The sequence below is a fragment of the Lissotriton vulgaris genome, chromosome 5, assembly GCF_964263255.1.
Source record: "Lissotriton vulgaris chromosome 5, aLisVul1.2, whole genome shotgun sequence".
Lineage (NCBI taxonomy): Eukaryota > Metazoa > Chordata > Amphibia > Caudata > Salamandridae > Lissotriton > Lissotriton vulgaris.
This window is the reverse complement of record NC_141693.1, coordinates 446,365,823-446,383,456: the sequence shown is the minus strand read 5'-3', so window position 1 is coordinate 446,383,456 and position 17,634 is coordinate 446,365,823.

Genomic DNA, 17,634 nt, shown 5'->3' with positions numbered 1-17,634 from the left:
AAAATATATATTTATAGATATCAAGGCATACACATCCTTTGTGGAGATCCAATTGACTGCCATCACTTTAACCAAGATGTGTTGGCAGCCATCTTGGGACTTGGAATTGTCTGTGTCCTAGAAGCAAATGATAAAAAAGCAATAAGGGAGCATGGTAGGAATACCCCGAACTCCTAGGATTGGTGGTGAGGCCCCCTGGGCACCTAAAATGTGCAATCAAAATGGAGGGGGGCATGTGCCCACCCTCCCGAGCCATTAATGAACCTGGGGAACCCATCCTCCAGGGCCAGGCTCAGCAATGCCCTGTAGTGCCCACACCAAGGACATAGCAGTTACCCTGCCCACACTAGAGTGTGCTAGCAAACCTTTGCTTGCTCTCGCTTGGTGGGAGCAGTTTGCAGCTCCCACCAAGTGAGGATTAGCAAGCGTTATCCTGCAGTAACAGATGAAAAAATTGCTCCCACACAGAGGGAGTAGCTTTTTTTTGCTGCTCCCTTCATGCAGGTGCAATGCTGGCTCCTGATGAAGACAAAGCTGAGATTCACATCTTAGCAGTCTCATCGTCTTCTCTATAGGAGGATTCATGTTAGACCGATTTCTGGATTCAAAATGGCAAGAATGTAAAGTGTCTGTAAATATTGATGCTGGCACTTTATTATCTTTCTTGAAAAACACATTTTTAATGGAAGGTATACCAAAAGCTATATTGAGTGACATTGGGGAACAATTTACTGCAGAGAAGTTTGGGGAATTTTTAGTGAGGAATGGCATAAATTAAAAGCACACATCTAATTGCAATCCTGCCCGCAACAGAATAGTAGAACGCTTCAACAGGGTGCTAATAGGGAATCAGCAAGCAGCTATTAATGCTGGCAGTGGCTGGGAGAAAGAGACTATTTGGGCGTATAGAATAACGCCTACTGTAGCAAGGTACAGCCCTTTCAGGGGAGAGAGAACCTTTCACAAAATATAATAGGGCCTGGATGAATTTGAAGTTGTGCAGTAAATGGTCCCCAGATGTCGTAAAAAGGAATTTACTGATGATGTGGGAAATTTACAAGGAAGATTATGACAAAAAACATTGTGTAAAGGAATTGTCCTTTGAACCAGGTGATTGGGTGAATGTGAAATTGGGTGGCAAGGTTGGGAACTGTAACAGCACATTCTCAGAACCCTTACAAGTAAAATTGATGTATGAAAGATCAGCATTGTAGATTGATGAGAAAGTGAGGCACTTTAGCAGGATGTCAAGGTGCAACAAAGTGCTGAATATGAGGCATGACAAGTGTGAGCTGAACTTTCCTCAGACTTATGAGTGGATGTGGGATGAAAGCACACCTACCCCATGTGCTTCTGGTTCCAATGGCACATTAAGTTCGATAGCACATTGAGGGGGAGTAATGTCCTAGTTCAGGTTCCTGAGGCAGAGGGTTCTTGTCCTAGTTGCTGGAGTAAGTTTACTCACATAGGTTGATCGGTCATGATACCCTCTAAATGTAATGAATTTGTGATGGGATGATCAATAGCATTGATTTGGGATTCAGTGATCTCTGCCCATTTTTGAGGAAAAAGGAGTGGGTTGAGGCACTTAGATTTTAGTTAGTAATCTTATACAGCTGTTATTTGCAGTTTTATGTATACTACTGTTATTGTACAGCTTTTAATACATTTTAGTGTTACCTTAAGGTTACGCGATGTACCATCTTTATTCATATGTGTTTCACATTGTATAATTTGTGTATAGAAGTGAGATGTGGTATCTAGTATACCTTGGGATTCCATAATGGAACATGATAAGAATGGTTGTAGTAGTTGGTCGAGAACTCCACCTGGTAAGGTTGCTACCTGCCTGTTTCCCAATACACCTCCATACTTACCTTCAACAGCATGTGGCTCCTTCCTATAATTCTGCCTCTTGCTGCTCGTGTCTGACCTCGATGTTGCCTCTTTCTGTTTGTTTCTGACCTCTATGCCTTTTTCTGCTAGTTTCTGACCTTTATTTTGTCTCTTTCTGCTTTTTCTGATCTTTATTCTGCCTCTTTCTGCTCGTTTCTCACCATTATTTTTCCTTTTCTGCTTGTTTCTGAGCTTTATTCAGCCTCTTTCTGCTCTTTTCACACCTTTTTGTTTGCCTCTTTCTGTGCTCGCTGCTGACCTTTATGCCTCTTTCTGATCGTTTCACATCTTTATTTTGGCGCTTTCTGCTCATTTCTCATCTATATTTTGTCGCTCTCTCTGCTAATTTCTGACCTCTAATTTGCCCTTTCTGCTTGTTTCTGACCTTTATTCAGCCTCTTTCTGCTCCTTTCGCACCTTTATTTTGCCTCTTTTTGCTTGTTTCTTACCTTTATTCTGCCTGTTTCTGATCATTTCTGAATTAAATTTTGCCTCTTGCTGCTCGTTTCTGATCTCTATTTTGCCTCTTTCTGTTTGTTTCTGAACACTATTCTGCCTCTTTTTGCTTGTTTCTGACCTTTGTTCAGCTCGTTCTGCTAGTTTCTCAACTTTATTTTGCCTCTTTCTGTTCATTTTGGATCTTTATTCTGCTTCTTTCTGCTAGTTTCTGAACTCATTCTGCCTCTTGCTGCATATTTCTCATCTCCATTTTGCTTCTTACTGCTCGATTCTGACCTTTATTCAGCTCTTACTGCTCGTTTCTCACCTTTATTTCGCCTCTTTCTGTTCATTTCTGATCTTTATTCAGCTTTTTCTGCTTGTTTCTCACATTTATTCTGCCTAATGTTGCTCATTTCTGACCTCTATTTTGCCTCTTTCTGTTCATTTCTCATCTTGATTTGTCCTCTTTCTGCTTTTTCTGACCTTTTGTTCTGCCTTATTCTCCTTGTTTCTGACCTTTATTCTGCCTCTTTCTGCTTGTTTCCGACGTTAATTCTGCCTGTTTTGGCTCCCTTCTGTCCGTCCCCCCGGGACTGCGGTGGGAGCCTCAAGACACCTGCGGTTCCCGCCAGCTCACTGCCTCCTGTGGGAGCCAACATTCCTGCTACACACAGGGAGCTGCTGGAAATGCAGCTCCCTCAGTGCAGGATCAATGCTTTCATCTCTTTCCTTGCCCACATGTCTGCAGGCAGGGAAAGAGATGAAATCTCAACTTCCAGCAGCCAAGATGAGGTTTTCATATCACACCAGCTGGAACTGGAGTGTTTGCTTTTGCTTGGTTTGAAGCTGTCAGCTCCCACCATGCAAAAGCAAACAGGTATGTCCCTGGCTGGGCACCCTGGCACATAGCAGGAGCCATCCCTGGTGGATTGCGGTCCCCAGGGCCTTTATTAGCTCCAGGAAGAGGGCCTCACAGCCCCCTCCTTCTTGTATTTGGCCCCAGGGAAGTGGTGGAGATCCCTGGGGCTGGAGATCTGCGTGGACCCCCTCTTTAATGTTAATTGTACCTCCAGGGAGATGGTGGTCCCTGGGGCTTGGAGGAGTCCACAAAACTGCCGTGTTTAATTTGACAAAAGCCCAAGGGAGGTGGTTGTGCCCGGGGCTAGGAGGGTCTACGCAGACCCACTATTCATTTTATTTAAAGCCCCGGGGAGGTGGTAGTTCCTGGTGCCCCCCATTATTTTAATCATAAGCCCCAAGGAGGGGGTGGTCCCCAAGGCATAAAAATGGTCATAAAGGTGGGCCACATGCACCTCCTCCTTTAATTGAATTAACTCAGCATACCCCACGGACCTGGCCCACTCAGGGGCTTAATTGATAACAAGTGCAGGAGACAGCGCTTGTATTTATTTTTTCACAAATTTCTTTTTTGCCCTGCAGGGGTCCCCAGGGCCCAGGGGGCTGGTGCAGCCCTCCTATTTATTTTATTTAAAGCCTCTGGAAGGTGGTGGTCCCCAGAGCTCGGGGGGATCTTTGTGGCCCTTCTATTTTATGTATTTATTGCCCCGGGGAGGTGGTGGATCCCAGGGGAGGGGTCCAATTAGCCCTGCAATACATTTTAAAAAAGGTCCTCAGGGGCTTGGGGGTCTGCGCACATCCCCCCTATTAATTTTATTTGCATCCCCAAACAGATGGTGGTCCCCGGGGCAGTCCAAGTGGCTCCCCGCTTTTATAGTAACAGATGGTGGTCATACGAGGGCTAGTTCCAGACCTAAATAGTATACCTCTGATACCTCTCTTTCATATGATGCAGTCCCAGCAAATATGATATAAATGTGAGTGTGATTCAAATTCCAGGTCACAAAATAGCAGAGCCCATGCTCTCTAACATCATTTTGCCATGACCTATACTGCCCAGCAATGCTACATGAAGAAGACGGAGTCTCATAAAACTATCACCTACTTTTACAAGGCTCCCCAATAATTCAGAAGTGGCCGTTAACAGGTGTTATCATCTCTTTCAGATTAATGAGATCAGTAGAAACTTCACAGGCCTAGTGCATTTCACTCAGATTTTTCGGCTGGTGAAATTACAGGTGAATTACTGGGGGAAATGTGGATTTACCAGGAGTACCAATGCAGAACTGCTGATTCATCTGGCAAGTCACATTTCCAAGGAACTCTCAGTGTTCCAGTAAGTCCATACCCTCGCCTGATTTATTGATGGCCCCTGTATTGGCAACTCTAAAAGGGTGGAGTTAAACTCAGGTAACCTCAAAATGAGACCCTAGAGGCATATGGATTCAGTTCTAAATACCTCAGAGACAATATGTATTCTTCTTTTAGTTTCTTTCACAGACTCTAAGGCCTCATTACAATTTGGGTCAAAATAATGAGGTATTGATCTTACTTGGTGAGCACCTCTTATTCCAGGATCTCAACATCAAAATGAGGCATAACAAGCAGAATCAGTATTTAACACTCCGAAGTCTTCAAGTTTTACCATTTTTATTGGCCATGGCCTTTTCAGCCTATATATTTTGGCAGGTTTTGCCTTTTAGAATCTCTCTGGGGAAAACTGGGATAATTTTTAAACATCTTGTAATTCCAATTCCTGTACAAACTTCTTCTTCCACAGGGTTTGGAATTTGGCCCTTAACTTGTAATGAGGGTCTAAGAGCTTTATTTAGAGTTGGTCGATATGGGACATCTACTAAACACTGCTGATGTGCTGTTTAAGATATGAAGAGCACATTGTTTTTAATGGCTTACTGAATGCAGAGGACGGGACATTCACCATTGTTTGGCAGATATCCCACATCACCAAATTCTAAATGAGGATACGTCATTATAAACCTTGAGATTTTGAATTGCTGTCCGATAGTATACTTTTTTGACTGCCTTTAACAAATGTTAATTGTGCTACAAAGGGATATAAACTATGCACTGAGTATTCCATTCAACTGAAAAAAGAACTAACTTTTGTGCCATAAAATAATCAAGAATAGAGATAACTTGGGAGCCTGCTATGTCCAGTCACTGGTACACTCCTATATACCAGTTATCCCTCTGACATAATTTCTAAATGTATGTAAAAAACAATGATTAAGTCTTCATAAACACAGTCTCTAGTACTATGCCTACAGAAACTGGAATAATCCAATTTCCAATTTTATTTTAAGCAGTTCCACAAATACTGGAAAAAATCATATAATATATAAATAAGGAAATATAAATAATACTTTGTACACTATTATTTTACACAATTGAAGTAGAGTATTCCATTAGTATATGGTTTGTTGTTAACATTAAAAACTGGTGTTAACAGTTGTTTATGCCAACACATACTTCGCAACAATCAGTCACTTTCTCACAGTTATAACTACTTCTCAAAACTCATAGATACTGCATCCCTTGTTTCATAGTCAATTGGCGTACTCTCACAACTATGGTTCCAGCATTAATCATTAGTAGTAATCTAGTTACATACTAAAACAACATATAACACTGTAAAGGCAAACATTCTCGAAATATATATCTTCTATAGATGAAGGTCTAAATATAAAAAAGAAGAGAAAACAAAATACCTCAAATTCAAAAGCAAGGGTTTCAAGTTAACATGCTGTAAAGAATTATTCCTTTTGTATACTTTAGAGATCCATTACACGGTCTCTGAACAAATGTTTCCCTCTTTTAAACTGTCTTTTGATCAACCTGATCCAAAAGGATTCATTCTTTACAACTTGCTGACTTGCAAGGCAGGTAGATATTTTGTTTCTGTTACAGGTTTCAATTAAGACGTGGAAAATAGGATAGATCTTCCATTTTTCAGAGAAAGAGAGGTGAACAGTTAAAGGATTCAGAATTTCAAAACACAAAAAGGACCAACGAATTGTGGATGAAGCTTCTTTATCGATTGCCTAAAGTAAAAACCTAGAGGATAACCATACCTTTTTCCAGTACAAATACAAGTTTTGGGCATCGCTTCATATCTGCTTCAGATTGCATTCTAGTTTTAGCAGCTGCTAAAGGCTTAGCTCATCTAAAACGTATCTTTGCAGAAGTAACAAAACGATCTTCTACACCTGATACCTGATCTACTATAGAAATCTTCAGTGAAAATACTCTTGGATGGCCAGTACGAAGAAGAAAAGCAGCAGAATTAATAGTGTTGTTATAAGCAAATTCTAAAGTGGATAGAAGGGGTAAAATACCTCATGCACTGCTCAAGTACTATTCAAGAGCTTGATTAACTAACTCACTTTAGACATTAGTTTTTTGTTAATACCTGGAAGAGAGAGCTCTTTCAATACTGATGCCTCCAGAAGGAAGAAATGCACAATAGCCAATGGTCAGAGATTATTTTATTGGGTAGTCAATATAAATGAAAGAACTACTGTAAAATAGACATGGCCATTTAGGGTCCAATTTGAAGTTTAGGCTATTAACAGAAATGTGTCATCTTAGTAAGGTCATCATAATTACAGTGCACCCTTCAGACTTTAGAAGATTAGAAAAGAAGTCAGTAGAAATGAATAACTATGTATTTTTTGCTATTTCAAGTGGCCAAAGTAGACCTTGCCTGCTACATGTAGATGTGAAGTCTTGGCTTGCACACATATGAAGAAAGAAAAAACAAAAGATGCAATATTTTTCTTAATTGAAGGCCACCAATAGTATGTCATGATCAGCTCACTATTAGTGTGAATACCCGGGTGTCCTGTAACTTGCAATGCATGGTATCACTTGACAACTTCTAACTGAAGTGAGGTAGAAGGAATCCATTGTTTATTTTCACAAAAGTCAGACCTTTTTGAATAGATAGAAGGTTAGGTTCATTCGCATTTTTGATGAGTAAATGGTCTCGAGAAGATTGATTGCTTCCCTAGTGTGAGGAACAAATGGGGTTCTTACTGCCGAACAACGGTGATGAAAACCTGAGATGTGAAACACTCGTGGCATATTCTATTTCTTGATATCGTCTGGATAAGACATTGACTAAACTGTTATAAGAACCAGAAATACAGGTAATATGGAACCCTTTCTTGGGTGTTGGACAAACAGTAACAGCAGATACATTGCTTGGGTCCATTAATGGACCTTGGACTGAAATTATGGTCAGCGTCAAAAATAAAAATTTCAGGTTTACAAGTCAATTGGTAAAAACATAAATGAGAAAGAATTTAACACACATTGTTCATGCTCCGCTAATGATGGTAAAAATACTGAGAGATTTTTTAGGTAAATGATTTCCTGATGATTTAACAGATCTGAAAAAATTGAGTTCATAAATTGGTGGGAAACAGGAGAGTGTTACAGAGCCCGAAGGGCATTATCTTGTGCTCAAAAAGCCAGAGAGAAGTCCTAAAATGTGTTTTCCATTTGTCCCTCTTTATGAACATTCATAAATGGCAAGCACTACTTAGATCCAATTTCATAAATACTCTTGCAGCTTTTAAGATCTCCATATACTTAAGTAATCGTGTTGTGCCCAAATTGATGATGGCTTCAGTCTATATTTCCTTCTCAGAGGACAAAACAAATATAATAGAAAGTAATAATAGTAATAATAGAAGATAATAGAGTTTAAATAACATGTTCAGAGTCTTTTGTAGTTAGCAGAGAAGCAGACACCCCCACTCGCTCCCCCTTCTTAGAGGCAGGTGGTCCTGTTTCTTGACATTCTTGGACATAAAGGACAAGATTGTCAGTGCAATCTTTCTGCTGACAATATGTACGCAGTGTAATAATCCTACATTTGTTTGGCTACTCTTCTGAAAGGGTCACATCAACTAAACTGAGTTTCATTGGTTCCTGTGAACTCACTGGAGGTTATAGAGAATCTGGCTAAGAATCTGTATACCTGGGAACTGCTTCCATTCTGTGTTCCGGTTTCCATTCATCAAGTTTGAAAATCACTTTCCATGGTAACCATTGGCCGTGGCAAGGATTTAGGACATGCTACCCTTGCTTACTCGTCCTGCATTTCTTCACACAATCCACATTTAAACAAGATATATTGTGTACATTTAGGCTAATTTATTTCCTGTGCCATTTTGTGAAACTTTGCCTCAAGGGATAAGATACCTTGTGAGGCTTATTTCATGTCTAATAGAGCTTCGTCATTGGGGTACATTTGATAATGCTTATCAAACATTGTCAAGAAGGCAGTTACAAAAGCCTGATAATGCGTGCGCATGGCATTGTCACTATTTACTAATGGAATGGACTAAGCTAAACCATTGCCTCTAAGATTACTAATTATAAATCTAATTTTAGCCCTATCGGTACAAAAATGATGAGGATTGTGGGAAAAATGACATACATTTAGGAACTCCTACACTTTTCTGGTGTTCCCATCAAACTTATCACCACCAATACAAGCCAAAGGCGGGTCTAGAGTCATGGATTCACATGCAGCAACTGTCTGGCTCAAGGCAGCATTTTCATCAGTCAAGGATTGTACCTTGATGGTAAAATCCTGAATGGATTGTACACCCTCTTGCATTTGATCCATGGTAGGTTGATAGTTTAAATGTTTCTGGGGTAGTAAACCAGATAAGTGATGTTCTAAGATCAACTGTGGTGTTCTTTCTCTGGATCCCCCACAGTATGATAGAAGTGCCCTTCTTTAAACACCACCATTTCAAAACCCTAAAAAATGGATATCAGATATAGTGAACCCAGAAAAAGGTACCAACAAGAGGTTCCCAGACTTCAGAAAAAGCATTGAGGATCACAGCACCTAAGAGAGAAAAAATAGGCAAAAAGTTTATAATAAAGTTTATAATAAAAAACTCTACAAGAAAACTTAAAACAGCCACAAAATAATCTAAGATCAAAAGAACGACAACAAATGACAATAGCAAAAAAAGATAGAATCATAAAGAGACAAAGGAATGGATTGTAAGTGGGCTTTAAGCCCAATGAAAGAAAAGGAGCAAAACTCAAAGCATTGTGAGGCATGGAAAACATGTTTTTATTTGTCTTGTATAGGGTCTTACTTGAATTCCTTCCATTACAAACTCGGAAGTAACTGTGTCAACCATACTGCCTTGGAATGATCTAAAGCTAAAGACTATAAAACTGATTCAAAAAAATGCTATGGGTGCAATTTCTCAAATCCATGAGGATGTAGAAATCACACAGGAGACCGCACGGCCCATTGTCCTGAAGAAGAATAGGAATCGAGTGATGCAGAATGAGAGATGCAATGCAGGTGCATGATCACAAAATCAAAATACAGTGATTCAGCACTGGCTCTCCAAGAGATGTCATAACTACAGAAGAAGGTAGTGCGGCACACAGGGGTGCCAGTCACAGGTATGGCACTGGTGAACCAGAACAGGTCTTGATCTGTTAAGAGTTATACTAATACAACAAATGTACTTTGGTTAGGATTTTTTGTCCAATGGAGACATATAGGAGAGACAACATCTGCCTGCATGTTCAAAGCTGTGTCTCCCAGCTATTGTCACAACAAAGTATGTGGAGTAGCCTCATGCATATTTAACAAACAATGAAATGTATTATATGCAATAATATTCACGTTTATTTGATTGTACAGAGTTGAATCATGAGGTGGTGGTGCTGATATTTTACTGGAGAAGTCCTGCATTAATTGTTTCGGCTGAGGAACTACCAGGGCACTAGCTCAACACACACCTGTTGAAATTTGTCCAAATGCTTGAAATGTTCAATGTTGACATTATGTTTAGTCCCAAATAGTTCTATCATTTATTAATTGGATTAGTTCCTAAGGTCTCCTTTAAAATGCCACTAGAATCTAGCACCTTATCCTCCAAACTTTAGTATTTTCACCTAATGACAATTCATATAAAGACTATTTCAATCACTGTATTTGCCGAATTTAATTATGAGTTTTATGGACTTGACATCATCTTTGTTAAATGCAGAAAGGTAGATTGCCCCAAAAGGATAGGGTGACCAACCGTCCGTAAATTTCACAGACCGTCCCATATTCTAGTGTTACGTCCATGGTCCGTAATAATCCCTTTAACGTAATTCTGGGGATTGAAGCCAGTTTTGCTGTTACCCTGTGAGAAGCCTCTGGGTTCTGCACAAGTCACTGCAGCTCGCACCCCTCCTCCGAAGTCAAGGGTCTGCAGCAACCTCTCACTGACCTACATCAGACTGCAAATGGCCCACTGACATTCTGCCTGTAAGCTGATTATCACATACCGAATGACAGTGGGCCAGTCTGAGGAGTTATCAGCCATGACTAGACTTTTGTCTGCACTTACAAATAAAGGGTTGGGTGCAGGATGAGATTCAATGTAAGTTGTTAAGTGCATACAGTTGACAGCATAAACAATAATATTCCAAAGGCTTTGGTTTCACAGCTACACAGGCAGTGTCAGCATCTAATTTTATATGCAGGGGAAATGTGTGTTGGCGGGTGGTGGGAATGGACCTGCCTTTGTATTTCTAGTGTTGTTGTAAATGCAGGCAAAGATTTCCAGATGCCTAGCCCTTTTAATGGTGAATATGTCACAGGTGTGGAGTGACATCATTTAAATTGTCATGTCCATCACAGTAAACAGATCATTGAGATAGTTCCTAGTTGTGATATTCTCAGTTTTTAAAGAGTGAAGGGAAACCCGTCCAGATGTTTCTGTAAACTGGATTTCAGGAATATGAGACAGGTTTCTTTCTTTAAAAAATGGTTCACTTCCTCGTGGCCAAGCATAGACCACAGCACTCTGCTTTTGTCCTGGGGCCTGCACCACACAAACTTTGGGGACGCTGTGTTTTGAAATTAATTAAAGGTTTAAAAGCATAGAATTCAGATTTCCTTATGTACCACAAATTTGTAGGCAATTATAAAAATGGCAGTTTAACTATGGTGATAAATATATCTGTTGGAAAGATCAGAGTTTCACCTAGTCCCAGTTTTGACTCCTAAAGTAGTGCAGAGGGATAATGTGACTCTTGCAAAGCACAAGTGTAACATGCAAATCACAGAATTTTCTCTTATGTAGATAGTTCCGTGGGTTACTGCTGTGGTTACAAAGTTCCTTGTAGTTCATAAACTATAATCCTATTATAGCACAGTGGTCTATGAACTGTTATCAAAGAACTACATGAAAAATTCAATACATTGGAGTAGAACGTTATTATTTTTTCCCAGTCATTCGTTATTCTAAGATTACTAAATAGGGATTTTTTGGATAATAATAAATATTTATTAGTAAAGGCACTTCAGCCACTATGTTGTATTTTGAATCCTGGGGTTGTATTTCTCCAAACCAGGACTCTTAACATAGAATGCCTACCGGTATGGATTGCATATGGCTCCTACACCATGTAGCTCTCATTGTCTTAAAAGACATTTCCTATACTTTGTTTACACATTTATATAAATCACTGTCTCTGTATAATATGAGTGTGATGTAACACACTCTGACACCCTACTCTACAAAGCTGAGATGAGTAACACTATAAAAAATGTAAATGCACATAAGAGAGGGTCTGTGTTGGTATAAGGGGCACCTTTGGAGCATTAGAGAGAGGTAGTGAACGAATCTGTGGAGAAAGACATCTTTGGTGGAGGGAATTAAAAAAGATTGTCACAGCAGCTTTCACCAGCACTAAAGTTTGCCCTGTCAGTGGCGTAACTAGAGGAGGCAGAGCTGCTGAAAGCTTGAGCCAGACTCGAGCTTGAAGACTGGCTGTACTCAGCTCAAGGTTCTATCTGAACCTCAAGCCCATGAGCCAAACTTTCGTATAGGTTTTGCCAGTAGCGTCCCGTGGAGGGAGTTCCGTGGCGCGGTGGGGCGGGGGAGGGTGGGGGGTAGTAAACTTCGGCTCTCGGCCGACCGGAGTAATGTAAATAAATAAATAAATAAATAAAATTAATTTCATGGCGCGCACTGAAACACCAAATGCGAGCCGGAGTTTACTACCCCCTACCCTGCCCCTCCCCCGCCCCACCGCCCCGCGGAACTCCCTCCACGGGCCGCTACTGGGTTTTGCCTGCCACCCTTGCTCTACCTACATGCATCAAAAGGTAAAATCCTTTAGAGGCTGATTCGTACAAAGTGAAATCACAAAACTTGGATTAATCGCTGCTTTCCCCTTAACCAAATTGTTTGATCTTAGGAAACAATTTTATTTTACCGACCCTCATTTTTCTTCACTTTGACATATGAAGGCACCTTCAGATATGTGAGTTCAGAAAACAAACTGTAATAAAAACTATTGTGTTTGATTTATTATACTATAATGTTGCTCTTTCTTTAACAATCGGGCCACATACAGAGTTCACATGACAAATGTCGTCCCTCTAAGTTCACTAATACCACTGTCGCCAGAGTGGGGTGAGGGCAGGAATGGTTCTAAGTTCATGTTTAAAATCTACCACTTTTAATAAGTAATTCTCAATACAGTGCTGTAATTTGACATATTAATGTCAATGCTTCCACTGCTTAAGTTATCATGTTTCTTTACTTTCAAATAGACTTAATCATATTTTATGCAATGTTTGTAGTGATTGACATAGCAAATATTTGCAGGGCTTAGCTCGTGCGTGGGCTCTAAGAGCCAAGCCAGACCCTTTAATTTGTTGGCTCGCCTTTCCTCATTCCTGCAGCCTTTGCAGCGCCCAGGTTCTGAGGCAAAAGCACTTCAGGAGGTGTTTGTCACACAGACTGGTAGGAAGCCATAGTCTTAGAATGGAGAGATTTTATTTTATTGTAATCTCTGTGTCTGTAAAGTTATTATTTCAACATTTCCAGTTAATGGAGAAGAAAGAGCACTATCAGAAATGCTTAAAATGACTGATGTGTAATAATCCAAAAATCATCTAGTGCCACATTTTAACCTGCCAGACAAAAATGCTCCATGCTGGAGTCATGGTTGGGTTTCCCCGTCCCCTTGAAAAATAGCCTTTTCTTACAAAATAGCTATTTCCAGTCTGTTTGTATATGTGTACATGTTATTTCAGTAGCCTGACCCTAGCCAAAAGGCAGCAGAGCACTGTACAAAGGTTCAGGACAACATTTATGTCTGTACACTGGTGCCAAACCATTGATGGGCAGATTTACTAACACTTCACGCAACACAGCACCGTAAAGGAAGTTGCTGGGCTCCGTTGCATGACAGAGCAGAAGAACGCAATATTTCCAAAGAAATGTTGCATTGGAATTGGGATTGAAAGCTCTGATATGCTAATTACAAATGAACCTCCGCGGACTGTAGGGGGCGTGGCTTGAACGCCGGCCAAGATGGCGGCGTAGTCCGAGGCTCCAACACCATCCTCCACTAAAGGCAATTCTTGGCAGCTATTCGGAGATTTATGGACACATGAAGGCTGTATTCTGAACTGAAGCATGAGGAGAGCCTAGCGCCCTCATTGTTTCCCGGTTCGCGGCGATTTCTGAGGAACGCCTGTGGGTCCCTACTCCGACTCTCTCTTCCTCCATTTTGAGCGCCCGCCGCGTTTTCTGAAGGCGGCCGGCATGAAAAGTCTATGTGATGCCTGCCCGACTTTTTCACAACTCAATCTACGCCAAATATGGCTGGTGAGCTTACCTACAAACGCTGGTTGTTTTCCTGCGCAATTTACTTCAAGTTTTAATGCAAGTTTCACTGTCTGCTATCCTTGGCGCCATTTTGTGTACTGACTACACTCCTCACTGCACAGCTCCATAAGTCGCACTTATCACCACTTCAGTGAGCACTGGAAATTTCGGAGCAGTTGCTTTGTGGCGCATTTTCAGCCTGTAACTCCGTTTCTTTCATCATGTCTTCTTATACTGCTCACCATCTTCAGGACTTAGCACCTCTGCGGCTACCTCTGTGAACCTACGGCACGTCCTTCTATCACTCCTTTTCTCATCTCGCCTGAACCTGTCCTGGAGAGCATCAGTGTACCTTTCTTCAGCCATGAAGTAATTCTATATGCTCAGACTCACCATCAGTATTGTTCTCTCACAGTTGCACCATAGAGACTTGCGCTAACCATCTTGACATCTGTCTTCCTGCGCGTCCAGCTTGCTTTGAGGGGATATGATGGTGTCATTCTTTTTGATCAATATATGGCTATTATATGGTATTTTTATTTTGGTTTGAACCATGTGGACTGGTGATCTTTACTCCTCTACTCTATAAAGTGTCTGCTTTTTGCCCATCTCCTCGAGACCATATTTTTCAGGTCTTCCTGCACTTCTCTGTGTCACAATACCTGCTTGTTTATCGCTGGATTATTGCTCCTTCTTCATATGATATTCTGGGGTTTTCATGGGGAAACTCCGTAATTTGAAGCTTAACACCCCCTCTACAGTGCCTGGTGGTTCAGATTCCGACTCTCCTTCTCAGGACACGGAAGAAGGCATGTCGTCAAAGTCTGATTCACCGCATGGATCCATACCTAAAGCACATATTGGGGGCAAATTGCCATCTTCCTTAGCCTCCTCTAAACGACTGAAGAAAGATCCTCCGTCTCCTGGGAGTACCTCTTCTTCCTCACCTATGGATCTCATTTGGAGGAGCTACGCGCTTTCAAACCATTTATCGAAGCCACCACTAAAAACATGCAGGCTATGCAGGAAAAGTGGTCATCTCTGGACTCGTGTGTGCTAACCCTAGAAAAATCCACAGATTCTCTGCATTCCACTTGTTCCCATATTCCGTCACTGGAGGCGGAGATACTTCTACTTAAAAAGCAGTCAGAGGACTTGGAAAACAGAAACCGCAGGAATAACCTAAGCTTATATGGCCTTCCGGACTTATAGAAGGGACTAACCCTACTACTTTCTTCCAGTCTTTTCTTGCTAAGATCCTGGATGCCCCGGCCTTATCCTCCATCAACATCCAAAGAGCCCATCATCTTGGACCTAAGGCCGCCACCAAACCTAGAGGAGTCATTATGTTGTTCCTGCAATACACCGATCTTTTGCAGGTGCTTTCAGCCGCAAAGCTCAAGAAACAAATCATATGGCAGGGTCATCGTCTTTTTCTATCACAGGATGTCTCCAAGGCCACCGCTGATCGGAGGAAGAAGTTCTTGGAGATGCATCCACAACTCAGAGCCCTAAACGCTAGATATGGTCTCCTCCATCCATGTCCCTTCAAGGCTACTTACAAGGACAGAACCACCACATATGAAGATCCTGCAGCCCTGCAAGCTTTTCTTCGTCAACATGGTCCTGATGTTATGGACGTTGCAACTAGCAACTAAACTCTGCAGGGGCCCCAGTCAGGAAGCACTACAGGGAATAGTTACTAATGATGAGTTTGAACTTATTGCACCTGCTGAGTGCTTTCAGTTTTGCAAAACTCGTTTTTCTGCAGAACAGCAACTGTAATGCCCCAAACAAACTTACTTGTGAAAGTTGATTTCTAATCCAAAAGTGATCCAAAGAAAGTCAAAAGGCCTCAAATCCAAAAAAGTGCAGGCAAATGTCAACCTGAGGAGTTATTCTGATAAAAATCATCATTTTCAGAAGGTCTATGCTGCTTGCTAGTGGATTTCTTGTGCAGAATTGCAAATTTTGTAATTTCGCGAGAGCAAGATTGTTGCTGCCCGCCGGACCTACATGTTCGCAATTGCGAACTCTCGCGATGCGTCGCCAAACTCCCGCGGGATCCCGCAGCAAGATCCAAAATGGCGCAGCACTCGCAAAATATCGAGAAAAACAACTCGGCAAACGCTGAATGACGGTAAGTGAACGCCGCACGCCGCAATATTGTATCACCAAGAAAACAAATCCGCTGCGTGCGAATTTGTGGATTTTCGGTAAATTCGCGAGAGTTTGCGGATTGCGAATTTACCGAAAATCCACAAAATCCGCGAGCGGAACGGATTTTCCGCCCATGCTTACTGATGTAGCCCTCCTTCAGGAATCTCATCTTTCGGAGGCGGAGGCTTTAAAGCTTAAACGTTGTTGGGTGGGTCATGTTTTCTGCTCCCCCACTGTTGATAAGAAGAATGATGTTGTGATTTCGTTGCATAAATAGTTAAATATTGCTTCAGTTTCTCATGAATGTGATGTTAACGGCCGTTGGGTCATTGTTAATTTGCTTGTTGATAATATCCCCCTTGTTCTATTTAATGTATACGCCCCTACTGGAGTTGATAGATCCTTTTGCCCCTCTATCTCTGATAAGCTAGTTTCCCTCTCCGGGGATTACATTTTGTTCGGTGGGGACTTTAATCAAATTATGGACCCCATTCTTGACTGTCATTCCAAAGTCAGATTTGTACCCTCCAAGATGCACTCCCAATTTGTCAAAAACTTCCAGAATAATGCTCTGGTGGATATCTGGAGACTATGCAACCCAGACCTCCGAGAGTATAGTTTTTTCTCTCCTCCCCACCAATCCCAATCTCGCATTGATCATATTTTCCTTAGCAAATCCCTATCCCAGCATACCATTCATTCTGAAATAGGTTCTATTCTACTCTCTGACCATGCCCCTGTCTTTGTGGACTAAGATCTCCTTCCATTCTCTCCTCCTTCTGACAGATGGAGGTTCAAAAACACTCTGCTTCAAGATCCCACTTTTTGCTCTGATTTTTCCACATTTGCCACTGAATTCTTCCTTATTAATCACACTCCTGACTCCTCTTTTGTTATGGTTTGGGACTCATTCAAAGCAGCCTCTAGAGGTTTTATTATCAATTTTGTGGCAAGATGGAAAAAACTTAGGGAGGCCAAGCCAGCTCAAATTCTAGCTGAGATCAAACGTTTAGAACTCGAGTATTACTCCTATAATTCTGACACCTCTCTTACTAAACTTATTGAGGCGAAAATCTCTTTTAATAAATTCACAACTGAAGCAGCCTCTAATCTTTTATTAAAATGCAATTCCCAATACTATTGTGGCAAAAATAAGATGGGTAAACTCCTTGCTAACTATTTCAAAATAAGACGAGAACGTACGAAGATTGAATCTATTCGGACCTCCTCTGGTGAATCCTGCTTTAAAGACAAAGACGTTCTCTCCGAATTTGTCAATTTCTATGATACTCTGTATACCCCTGAACAGGTTCCCAAACCTTCAGAGCTTATTTCCTACTTCCAATCCCTTCCCTCTCCTCCAACGTCCCATGTTGATTTAGATTCTTTGGATCTTGATATATCACTTTCCGAGATTTCTCTTGCGGTATCTAAGCTAAGGCATGGGAAAGCTCCTGGTCCCGACGGCTTCACCATCGAATTCTATAGTCATTTTGCCTCCCTCCTTCTTGCTAAGCTTCTACTTTTATTTCAATCCTTTCTCACAGCGGGGTCTTCAAGCGGTTCCTTTCAACAGGCTTTAATTTGCTTAATT